General features: G+C 44.1%; 7 non-coding genes and 1 pseudogene across 7 annotated transcripts; all 8 read right to left on the bottom strand.

Moving 5' to 3' along the window:
• Nucleotides 1-682: 682 nt before the first annotated feature.
• LOC141243930 (U2 spliceosomal RNA) lies at nt 683-873 on the bottom strand. The gene has a single exon (XR_012307943.1). It is a non-coding gene; the product is annotated as a U2 spliceosomal RNA (small nuclear RNA).
• Nucleotides 874-1,985: 1,112 nt separating this feature from the next.
• On the bottom strand, nt 1,986-2,176 carry LOC141243929 (U2 spliceosomal RNA). The gene has a single exon (XR_012307942.1). It is a non-coding gene; the product is annotated as a U2 spliceosomal RNA (small nuclear RNA).
• A 1,115-nt stretch (nt 2,177-3,291) lies between these two features.
• Nucleotides 3,292-3,482, bottom strand: LOC141243992 (U2 spliceosomal RNA). Its single transcript, XR_012308001.1, has one exon. It is a non-coding gene; the product is annotated as a U2 spliceosomal RNA (small nuclear RNA).
• Nucleotides 3,483-4,594: 1,112 nt separating this feature from the next.
• LOC141243928 (U2 spliceosomal RNA) lies at nt 4,595-4,785 on the bottom strand. Its single transcript, XR_012307941.1, has one exon. It is a non-coding gene; the product is annotated as a U2 spliceosomal RNA (small nuclear RNA).
• A 1,115-nt stretch (nt 4,786-5,900) lies between these two features.
• On the bottom strand, nt 5,901-6,091 carry LOC141243927 (U2 spliceosomal RNA). The gene has a single exon (XR_012307940.1). It is a non-coding gene; the product is annotated as a U2 spliceosomal RNA (small nuclear RNA).
• A 1,115-nt stretch (nt 6,092-7,206) lies between these two features.
• LOC141243926 (U2 spliceosomal RNA) lies at nt 7,207-7,397 on the bottom strand. Its single transcript, XR_012307939.1, has one exon. It is a non-coding gene; the product is annotated as a U2 spliceosomal RNA (small nuclear RNA).
• A 1,115-nt stretch (nt 7,398-8,512) lies between these two features.
• Nucleotides 8,513-8,703, bottom strand: LOC141243924 (U2 spliceosomal RNA). Its single transcript, XR_012307937.1, has one exon. It is a non-coding gene; the product is annotated as a U2 spliceosomal RNA (small nuclear RNA).
• Nucleotides 8,704-9,818: 1,115 nt separating this feature from the next.
• On the bottom strand, nt 9,819-10,022 carry LOC141244017 (U2 spliceosomal RNA; annotated as a pseudogene).
• Nucleotides 10,023-12,198: the final 2,176 nt, after the last annotated feature.

Below are 12,198 nucleotides of genomic sequence, written 5' to 3'. Positions count from 1 at the left end.
TGCCACATTCCATCTACTGCAGGCAGGATACCTGGCTGGCTGAATGTCGCTGAGAAGCTCACAGAGACCGCCATAAGCAACAGTTTAACAGAATGCCACAGACTAATCAACCAAACTTTTTGGGTTGGGTTCTCTTTTATAGTCTGCAGGCATTAAATGAAAGAAGTCAGTGTTCCAGCAGAAGGAGACAACGTTTCAGAAAAGGCATTGTAGCAAACCAAAAAAGAAATTTTAAGCGCAGCAGAGTAACCAGCGCACATACCTGTTAGCTCAGGTGAGTTTAAAAGGCTGCTGTTGATAACAAGGGCATTTGCTAAATAGATGGTGTGTGTGCAACAATATACTGAAAGGTCAATTATATTGTGCAGCTTATCTCACCACCTGTAGTTATTTAGGTGAAAGCTCCAAAATGCTTGCCTAATATGTCTGTTTATCCAAAAGGAAGTAAAAAGGGAGAGCTAGAAAGATAGCATTGCATCACATTACATGGCAATGCAATGCACAGTTGCTGAAGTTGAACCAAAATGAGCTTGTAATCTGGCTTCTGCAACTTTGAACATGAAAAATCCAATGAGGAGAAGAAAAGCAAAGCCAAAGAGTCCATCCCAAAATCCGACAAACAAGCAAAATGAACAAAAAACATTGAATTCAATTCTTTCTGATTTTAGAAACTGCATTAAAGAAGGGGTGCACCGGTCCTGGAGATACTGCAATACCAGGTCAATGCGTGGAGTGGACAGAGCAAGCTCTTTTTCCATCTCCCTGTTCTAAAAATCCATTTAATATATGGTCCCCAGATAGGGGACGTATCAGATATTAAACTGATAAGAACAGATACTACACTTGATCTTAGCCAAAAGGCCGAGAAGCGATAACCAGAATTGGTTTCAAACTACGGAGCCACCCAAGGATCCTGAAAAGTCCATTTGTGGAGATGAGCTCCTGGACTCCCGTTAAGAAGACATGTTGTCAACCTCTAGATCCCTTACATGCCTGCACTTTTCGGCTTGCTGCTGCTGCAATCCACGCGTTTTAGATCTGCATAACTCCACCTCTTTAAACACAGCACCTTCACCCCCTGCTGTTCCCACCCGCCTCAACACCGTTGGAAGGGAGGAGAACCAATTAAGGCGGGGGGTGGGGTGGAACGAGCAGCTGTCTACCCTTAGCAGGAGGGCTCCTGATTACATACCTCTCCTGCTGCTGCTGCTGGCTGTCCAGCAGCAGACTGAAGGTGGCTGCTGCTGTGCACAGGTATATAAAGGCTCAGAGCCTATTATGACACGCGCAGCCAGCGTTCCATTGCCACATTCCATCTACTGCAGGCAGGATACCTGGCTGGCTGAATGTCGCTGAGAAGCTCACAGAGACCGCCATAAGCAACAGTTTAACAGAATGCCACAGACTAATCAACCAAACTTTTTGGGTTGGGTTCTCTTTTATAGTCTGCAGGCATTAAATGAAAGAAGTCAGTGTTCCAGCAGAAGGAGACAACGTTTCAGAAAAGGCATTGTAGCAAACCAAAAAAGAAATTTTAAGCGCAGCAGAGTAACCAGCGCACATACCTGTTAGCTCAGGTGAGTTTAAAAGGCTGCTGTTGATAACAAGGGCATTTGCTAAATAGATGGTGTGTGTGCAACAATATACTGAAAGGTCAATTATATTGTGCAGCTTATCTCACCACCTGTAGTTATTTAGGTGAAAGCTCCAAAATGCTTGCCTAATATGTCTGTTTATCCAAAAGGAAGTAAAAAGGGAGAGCTAGAAAGATAGCATTGCATCACATTACATGGCAATGCAATGCACAGTTGCTGAAGTTGAACCAAAATGAGCTTGTAATCTGGCTTCTGCAACTTTGAACATGAAAAATCCAATGAGGAGAAGAAAAGCAAAGCCAAAGAGTCCATCCCAAAATCCGACAAACAAGCAAAATGAACAAAAAACATTGAATTCAATTCTTTCTGATTTTAGAAACTGCATTAAAGAAGGGGTGCACCGGTCCTGGAGATACTGCAATACCAGGTCAATGCGTGGAGTGGACAGAGCAAGCTCTTTTTCCATCTCCCTGTTCTAAAAATCCATTTAATATATGGTCCCCAGATAGGGGACGTATCAGATATTAAACTGATAAGAACAGATACTACACTTGATCTTAGCCAAAAGGCCGAGAAGCGATAACCAGAATTGGTTTCAAACTACGGAGCCACCCAAGGATCCTGAAAAGTCCATTTGTGGAGATGAGCTCCTGGACTCCCGTTAAGAAGACATGTTGTCAACCTCTAGATCCCTTACATGCCTGCACTTTTCGGCTTGCTGCTGCTGCAATCCACGCGTTTTAGATCTGCATAACTCCACCTCTTTAAACACAGCACCTTCACCCCCTGCTGTTCCCACCCGCCTCAACACCGTTGGAAGGGAGGAGAACCAATTAAGGCGGGGGGTGGGGTGGAACGAGCAGCTGTCTACCCTTAGCAGGAGGGCTCCTGATTACATACCTCTCCTGCTGCTGCTGCTGCTGGCTGTCCAGCAGCAGACTGAAGGTGGCTGCTGCTGTGCACAGGTATATAAAGGCTCAGAGCCTATTATGACACGCGCAGCCAGCGTTCCATTGCCACATTCCATCTACTGCAGGCAGGATACCTGGCTGGCTGAATGTCGCTGAGAAGCTCACAGAGACCGCCATAAGCAACAGTTTAACAGAATGCCACAGACTAATCAACCAAACTTTTTGGGTTGGGTTCTCTTTTATAGTCTGCAGGCATTAAATGAAAGAAGTCAGTGTTCCAGCAGAAGGAGACAACGTTTCAGAAAAGGCATTGTAGCAAACCAAAAAAGAAATTTTAAGCGCAGCAGAGTAACCAGCGCACATACCTGTTAGCTCAGGTGAGTTTAAAAGGCTGCTGTTGATAACAAGGGCATTTGCTAAATAGATGGTGTGTGTGCAACAATATACTGAAAGGTCAATTATATTGTGCAGCTTATCTCACCACCTGTAGTTATTTAGGTGAAAGCTCCAAAATGCTTGCCTAATATGTCTGTTTATCCAAAAGGAAGTAAAAAGGGAGAGCTAGAAAGATAGCATTGCATCACATTACATGGCAATGCAATGCACAGTTGCTGAAGTTGAACCAAAATGAGCTTGTAATCTGGCTTCTGCAACTTTGAACATGAAAAATCCAATGAGGAGAAGAAAAGCAAAGCCAAAGAGTCCATCCCAAAATCCGACAAACAAGCAAAATGAACAAAAAACATTGAATTCAATTCTTTCTGATTTTAGAAACTGCATTAAAGAAGGGGTGCACCGGTCCTGGAGATACTGCAATACCAGGTCAATGCGTGGAGTGGACAGAGCAAGCTCTTTTTCCATCTCCCTGTTCTAAAAATCCATTTAATATATGGTCCCAAGATAGGGGACGTATCAGATATTAAACTGATAAGAACAGATACTACACTTGATCTTAGCCAAAAGGCCGAGAAGCGATAACCAGAATTGGTTTCAAACTACGGAGCCACCCAAGGATCCTGAAAAGTCCATTTGTGGAGATGAGCTCCTGGACTCCCGTTAAGAAGACATGTTGTCAACCTCTAGATCCCTTACATGCCTGCACTTTTCGGCTTGCTGCTGCTGCAATCCACGCGTTTTAGATCTGCATAACTCCACCTCTTTAAACACAGCACCTTCACCCCCTGCTGTTCCCACCCGCCTCAACACCGTTGGAAGGGAGGAGAACCAATTAAGGCGGGGGGTGGGGTGGAACGAGCAGCTGTCTACCCTTAGCAGGAGGGCTCCTGATTACATACCTCTCCTGCTGCTGCTGCTGCTGGCTGTCCAGCAGCAGACTGAAGGTGGCTGCTGCTGTGCACAGGTATATAAAGGCTCAGAGCCTATTATGACACGCGCAGCCAGCGTTCCATTGCCACATTCCATCTACTGCAGGCAGGATACCTGGCTGGCTGAATGTCGCTGAGAAGCTCACAGAGACCGCCATAAGCAACAGTTTAACAGAATGCCACAGACTAATCAACCAAACTTTTTGGGTTGGGTTCTCTTTTATAGTCTGCAGGCATTAAATGAAAGAAGTCAGTGTTCCAGCAGGAGACAACGTTTCAGAAAAGGCATTGTAGCAAACCAAAAAAGAAATTTTAAGCGCAGCAGAGTAACCAGCGCACATACCTGTTAGCTCAGGTGAGTTTAAAAGGCTGCTGTTGATAACAAGGGCATTTGCTAAATAGATGGTGTGTGTGCAACAATATACTGAAAGGTCAATTATATTGTGCAGCTTATCTCACCACCTGTAGTTATTTAGGTGAAAGCTCCAAAATGCTTGCCTAATATGTCTGTTTATCCAAAAGGAAGTAAAAAGGGAGAGCTAGAAAGATAGCATTGCATCACATTACATGGCAATGCAATGCACAGTTGCTGAAGTTGAACCAAAATGAGCTTGTAATCTGGCTTCTGCAACTTTGAACATGAAAAATCCAATGAGGTGAAGAAAAGCAAAGCCAAAGAGTCCATCCCAAAATCCGACAAACAAGCAAAATGAACAAAAAACATTGAATTCAATTCTTTCTGATTTTAGAAACTGCATTAAAGAAGGGGTGCACCGGTCCTGGAGATACTGCAATACCAGGTCAATGCGTGGAGTGGACAGAGCAAGCTCTTTTTCCATCTCCCTGTTCTAAAAATCCATTTAATATATGGTCCCCAGATAGGGGACGTATCAGATATTAAACTGATAAGAACAGATACTACACTTGATCTTAGCCAAAAGGCCGAGAAGCGATAACCAGAATTGGTTTCAAACTACGGAGCCACCCAAGGATCCTGAAAAGTCCATTTGTGGAGATGAGCTCCTGGACTCCCGTTAAGAAGACATGTTGTCAACCTCTAGATCCCTTACATGCCTGCACTTTTCGGCTTGCTGCTGCTGCAATCCACGCGTTTTAGATCTGCATAACTCCACCTCTTTAAACACAGCACCTTCACCCCCTGCTGTTCCCACCCGCCTCAACACCGTTGGAAGGGAGGAGAACCAATTAAGGCGGGGGGTGGGGTGGAACGAGCAGCTGTCTACCCTTAGCAGGAGGGCTCCTGATTACATACCTCTCCTGCTGCTGCTGCTGCTGGCTGTCCAGCAGCAGACTGAAGGTGGCTGCTGCTGTGCACAGGTATATAAAGGCTCAGAGCCTATTATGACACGCGCAGCCAGCGTTCCATTGCCACATTCCATCTACTGCAGGCAGGATACCTGGCTGGCTGAATGTCGCTGAGAAGCTCACAGAGACCGCCATAAGCAACAGTTTAACAGAATGCCACAGACTAATCAACCAAACTTTTTGGGTTGGGTTCTCTTTTATAGTCTGCAGGCATTAAATGAAAGAAGTCAGTGTTCCAGCAGAAGGAGACAACGTTTCAGAAAAGGCATTGTAGCAAACCAAAAAAGAAATTTTAGGCGCAGCAGAGTAACCAGCGCACATACCTGTTAGCTCAGGTGAGTTTAAAAGGCTGCTGTTGATAACAAGGGCATTTGCTAAATAGATGGTGTGTGTGCAACAATATACTGAAAGGTCAATTATATTGTGCAGCTTATCTCACCACCTGTAGTTATTTAGGTGAAAGCTCCAAAATGCTTGCCTAATATGTCTGTTTATCCAAAAGGAAGTAAAAAGGGAGAGCTAGAAAGATAGCATTGCATCACATTACATGGCAATGCAATGCACAGTTGCTGAAGTTGAACCAAAATGAGCTTGTAATCTGGCTTCTGCAACTTTGAACATGAAAAATCCAATGAGGAGAAGAAAAGCAAAGCCAAAGAGTCCATCCCAAAATCCGACAAACAAGCAAAATGAACAAAAAACATTGAATTCAATTCTTTCTGATTTTAGAAACTGCATTAAAGAAGGGGTGCACCGGTCCTGGAGATACTGCAATACCAGGTCAATGCGTGGAGTGGACAGAGCAAGCTCTTTTTCCATCTCCCTGTTCTAAAAATCCATTTAATATATGGTCCCCAGATAGGGGACGTATCAGATATTAAACTGATAAGAACAGATACTACACTTGATCTTAGCCAAAAGGCCGAGAAGCGATAACCAGAATTGGTTTCAAACTACGGAGCCACCCAAGGATCCTGAAAAGTCCATTTGTGGAGATGAGCTCCTGGACTCCCGTTAAGAAGACATGTTGTCAACCTCTAGATCCCTTACATGCCTGCACTTTTCGGCTTGCTGCTGCTGCAATCCACGCGTTTTAGATCTGCATAACTCCACCTCTTTAAACACAGCACCTTCACCCCCTGCTGTTCCCACCCGCCTCAACACCGTTGGAAGGGAGGAGAACCAATTAAGGCGGGGGGTGGGGTGGAACGAGCAGCTGTCTACCCTTAGCAGGAGGGCTCCTGATTACATACCTCTCCTGCTGCTGCTGCTGCTGGCTGTCCAGCAGCAGACTGAAGGTGGCTGCTGCTGTGCACAGGTATATAAAGGCTCAGAGCCTATTATGACACGCGCAGCCAGCGTTCCATTGCCACATTCCATCTACTGCAGGCAGGATACCTGGCTGGCTGAATGTCGCTGAGAAGCTCACAGAGACCGCCATAAGCAACAGTTTAACAGAATGCCACAGACTAATCAACCAAACTTTTTGGGTTGGGTTCTCTTTTATAGTCTGCAGGCATTAAATGAAAGAAGTCAGTGTTCCAGCAGAAGGAGACAACGTTTCAGAAAAGGCATTGTAGCAAACCAAAAAAGAAATTTTAAGCGCAGCAGAGTAACCAGCGCACATACCTGTTAGCTCAGGTGAGTTTAAAAGGCTGCTGTTGATAACAAGGGCATTTGCTAAATAGATGGTGTGTGTGCAACAATATACTGAAAGGTCAATTATATTGTGCAGCTTATCTCACCACCTGTAGTTATTTAGGTGAAAGCTCCAAAATGCTTGCCTAATATGTCTGTTTATCCAAAAGGAAGTAAAAAGGGAGAGCTAGAAAGATAGCATTGCATCACATTACATGGCAATGCAATGCACAGTTGCTGAAGTTGAACCAAAATGAGCTTGTAATCTGGCTTCTGCAACTTTGAACATGAAAAATCCAATGAGGAGAAGAAAAGCAAAGCCAAAGAGTCCATCCCAAAATCCGACAAACAAGCAAAATGAACAAAAAACATTGAATTCAATTCTTTCTGATTTTAGAAACTGCATTAAAGAAGGGGTGCACCGGTCCTGGAGATACTGCAATACCAGGTCAATGCGTGGAGTGGACAGAGCAAGCTCTTTTTCCATCTCCCTGTTCTAAAAATCCATTTAATATATGGTCCCCAGATAGGGGACGTATCAGATATTAAACTGATAAGAACAGATACTACACTTGATCTTAGCCAAAAGGCCGAGAAGCGATAACCAGAATTGGTTTCAAACTACGGAGCCACCCAAGGATCCTGAAAAGTCCATTTGTGGAGATGAGCTCCTGGACTCCCGTTAAGAAGACATGTTGTCAACCTCTAGATCCCTTACATGCCTGCACTTTTCGGCTTGCTGCTGCTGCAATCCACGCGTTTTAGATCTGCATAACTCCACCTCTTTAAACACAGCACCTTCACCCCCTGCTGTTCCCACCCGCCTCAACACCGTTGGAAGGGAGGAGAACCAATTAAGGCGGGGGGTGGGGTGGAACGAGCAGCTGTCTACCCTTAGCAGGAGGGCTCCTGATTACATACCTCTCCTGCTGCTGCTGCTGCTGGCTGTCCAGCAGCAGACTGAAGGTGGCTGCTGCTGTGCACAGGTATATAAAGGCTCAGAGCCTATTATGACACGCGCAGCCAGCGTTCCATTGCCACATTCCATCTACTGCAGGCAGGATACCTGGCTGGCTGAATGTCGCTGAGAAGCTCACAGAGACCGCCATAAGCAACAGTTTAACAGAATGCCACAGACTAATCAACCAAACTTTTTGGGTTGGGTTCTCTTTTATAGTCTGCAGGCATTAAATGAAAGAAGTCAGTGTTCCAGCAGAAGGAGACAACGTTTCAGAAAAGGCATTGTAGCAAACCAAAAAAGAAATTTTAAGCGCAGCAGAGTAACCAGCGCACATACCTGTTAGCTCAGGTGAGTTTAAAAGGCTGCTGTTGATAACAAGGGCATTTGCTAAATAGATGGTGTGTGTGCAACAATATACTGAAAGGTCAATTATATTGTGCAGCTTATCTCACCACCTGTAGTTATTTAGGTGAAAGCTCCAAAATGCTTGCCTAATATGTCTGTTTATCCAAAAGGAAGTAAAAAGGGAGAGCTAGAAAGATAGCATTGCATCACATTACATGGCAATGCAATGCACAGTTGCTGAAGTTGAACCAAAATGAGCTTGTAATCTGGCTTCTGCAACTTTGAACATGAAAAATCCAATGAGGAGAAGAAAAGCAAAGCCAAAGAGTCCATCCCAAAATCCGACAAACAAGCAAAATGAACAAAAAACATTGAATTCAATTCTTTCTGATTTTAGAAACTGCATTAAAGAAGGGGTGCACCGGTCCTGGAGATACTGCAATACCAGGTCAATGCGTGGAGTGGACAGAGCAAGCTCTTTTTCCATCTCCCTGTTCTAAAAATCCATTTAATATATGGTCCCCAGATAGGGGACGTATCAGATATTAAACTGATAAGAACAGATACTACACTTGATCTTAGCCAAAAGGCCGAGAAGCGATAACCAGAATTGGTTTCAAACTACGGAGCCACCCAAGGATCCTGAAAAGTCCATTTGTGGAGATGAGCTCCTGGACTCCCGTTAAGAAGACATGTTGTCAACCTCTAGATCCCTTACATGCCTGCACTTTTCGGCTTGCTGCTGCTGCAATCCACGCGTTTTAGATCTGCATAACTCCACCTCTTTAAACACAGCACCTTCACCCCCTGCTGTTCCCACCCGCCTCAACACCGTTGGAAGGGAGGAGAACCAATTAAGGCGGGGGGTGGGGTGGAACGAGCAGCTGTCTACCCTTAGCAGGAGGGCTCCTGATTACATACCTCTCCTGCTGCTGCTGCTGCTGGCTGTCCAGCAGCAGACTGAAGGTGGCTGCTGCTGTGCACAGGTATATAAAGGCTCAGAGCCTATTATGACACGCGCAGCCAGCGTTCCATTGCCACATTCCATCTACTGCAGGCAGGATACCTGGCTGGCTGAATGTCGCTGAGAAGCTCACAGAGACCGCCATAAGCAACAGTTTAACAGAATGCCACAGACTAATCAACCAAACTTTTTGGGTTGGGTTCTCTTTTATAGTCTGCAGGCATTAAATGAAAGAAGTCAGTGTTCCAGCAGAAGGAGACAACGTTTCAGAAAAGGCATTGTAGCAAACCAAAAAAGAAATTTTAAGCGCAGCAGAGTAACCAGCGCACATACCTGTTAGCTCAGGTGAGTTTAAAAGGCTGCTGTTGATAACAAGGGCATTTGCTAAATAGATGGTGTGTGTGCAACAATATACTGAAAGGTCAATTATATTGTGCAGCTTATCTCACCACCTGTAGTTATTTAGGTGAAAGCTCCAAAATGCTTGCCTAATATGTCTGTTTATCCAAAAGGAAGTAAAAAGGGAGAGCTAGAAAGATAGCATTGCATCACATTACATGGCAATGCAATGCACAGTTGCTGAAGTTGAACCAAAATGAGCTTGTAATCTGGCTTCTGCAACTTTGAACATGAAAAATCCAATGAGGAGAAGAAAAGCAAAGCCAAAGAGTCCATCCCAAAATCCGACAAACAAGCAAAATGAACAAAAAACATTGAATTCAATTCTTTCTGATTTTAGAAACTGCATTAAAGAAGGGGTGCACCGGTCCTGGAGATACTGCAATACCAGGTCAATGCGTGGAGTGGACAGAGCAAGCTCTTTTTCCATCTCCCTGTTCTAAAAATCCATTTAATATATGGTCCCCAGATAGGGGACGTATCAGATATTAAACTGATAAGAACAGATTTTTTTTTTTTTTTTTTTTTTTTTTTTTTTTCCAAACACTCAGAAATTAAGTTTTATAATCTTAAATCATATATCACCAAACTCAAGATTTTAGTTCCATCATCGTGTTTAGATATTATATTTATATTTTTTCATTTGAATTAATATATATAAAGTTAAACATAACAATTCGTTTGCAGTTTCAACAGTTTCCAAACAAATCACAACTGACATTACTTCACCCGGTTTCCCAAACTAAATATCCCCTTTTTCTCTTTTACTTTCCTCCCAACAAAACCCCTTAACTTCTTTTCTTCCTCCTCATGCTCTAACCGCATCTGTTCCCAATCATACTCTTCCTCATCATCTCTGAAAGTCACCACCTTCTCCAACACTTTACCCTTTTCCTCTTTTACTTCTTTCTTTTCACCAGATACTTTCCTTGATCCACAATTTTCCTGTACCGTTACCTTTTTCTTCAATTTCACCTTTAAACTTTCAACTTCTTTTCCCTGCTTATTCTCCTCTATAATTATCGCATCAACTTCCTTCTTCATTTTATCACCAATATCTTCCTTTTGTCCTCCAAAGTTCTTTTCAAAAGTTCCTTTGCTGCTTTCCATGTAACAATACCCAGAACTCCCGTTTACCATAATCCTCCCATTATGCAAATTTTCTTCTCCTGTTGTCCACACCAAAAAACGTCTCTTTCCGTTCCAAATACCAACTTTGTTCCTGTATAATTTCTGAAACTTTACCATCTTACATTTAGATTCCAAAAAAACCATTATCTCCTCTATTTCCACAAACGGATTGTCCATGTAAATTATCACACTCTTCGGTTTCCCCATGAATGATGCACTTACTCCAATTTTCCCAGAATCCTCTTCACTCCAGCCTTTGAAAAAATGAATGCACTTTTCCTCAGAAACTAGAGTCACATCACAAACTTTACCTTGCTTTATTTCTTGCATACAGTAGATATCCTTCTCCAAAACTTCATATTTCCTCAAAATTTCCAGAATCCATTTTTCTTCCAAAAAAGTTTCTTCCGTCTCCCGTTTCACAAAAAAACGTAAGCATCTCTTCTTTTTCCAAAACTCCATCTCAACGATCCGTTTTCCTTCCGTTTTTTCCTTTTAATCCTCCAAATGTTGCCACCACAGCTATGTGTGGCGACAGTTGCCCCCCACAGCTATGTGTGGTGACAAGGTGATCGCCTCTCGTTGCCCAGGGACTAATCCGACTCCCTAATAGCAGCAGGGGGGTTTAGCTCCACCGATAAGTGTAGCGATCCCCCCAGGCCAAGGAGCCGGGTACCCCAAGCGCCTCCCAGCCAAGACCAAGGCAGAAACCGCTAGATCACTGCACTTGATCTTAGCCAAAAGGCCGAGAAGCGATAACCAGAATTGGTTTCAAACTACGGAGCCACCCAAGGATCCTGAAAAGTCCATTTGTGGAGATGAGCTCCTGGACTCCCGTTAAGAAGACATGTTGTCAACCTCTAGATCCCTTACATGCCTGCACTTTTCGGCTTGCTGCTGCTGCAATCCACGCGTTTTAGATCTGCATAACTCCACCTCTTTAAACACAGCACCTTCACCCCCTGCTGTTCCCACCCGCCTCAACACCGTTGGAAGGGAGGAGAACCAATTAAGGCGGGGGGTGGGGTGGAACGAGCAGCTGTCTACCCTTAGCAGGAGGGCTCCTGATTACATACCTCTCCTGCTGCTGCTGCTGCTGGCTGTCCAGCAGCAGACTGAAGGTGGCTGCTGCTGTGCACAGGTATATAAAGGCTCAGAGCCTATTATGACACGCGCAGCCAGCGTTCCATTGCCACATTCCATCTACTGCAGGCAGGATACCTGGCTGGCTGAATGTCGCTGAGAAGCTCACAGAGACCGCCATAAGCAACAGTTTAACAGAATGCCACAGACTAATCAACCAAACTTTTTGGGTTGGGTTCTCTTTTATAGTCTGCAGGCATTAAATGAAAGAAGTCAGTGTTCCAGCAGAAGGAGACAACGTTTCAGAAAAGGCATTGTAGCAAACCAAAAAAGAAATTTTAAGCGCAGCAGAGTAACCAGCGCACATACCTGTTAGCTCAGGTGAGTTTAAAAGGCTGCTGTTGATAACAAGGGCATTTGCTAAATAGATGGTGTGTGTGCAACAATATACTGAAAGGTCAATTATATTGTGCAGCTTATCTCACCACCTGTAGTTATTTAGGTGAAAGCTCCAAAATGC

The sequence above is a fragment of the Phyllobates terribilis genome, unplaced genomic scaffold (assembly GCF_046119375.1).
Source record: "Phyllobates terribilis strain yellow unplaced genomic scaffold, ASM4611937v1 Scaffold_1274__1_contigs__length_337103, whole genome shotgun sequence".
Classification (NCBI taxonomy): domain Eukaryota; kingdom Metazoa; phylum Chordata; class Amphibia; order Anura; family Dendrobatidae; genus Phyllobates; species Phyllobates terribilis.
Note: the sequence above shows the minus strand (reverse complement) of the source record. Positions and strands in the feature narration are given on the sequence as shown.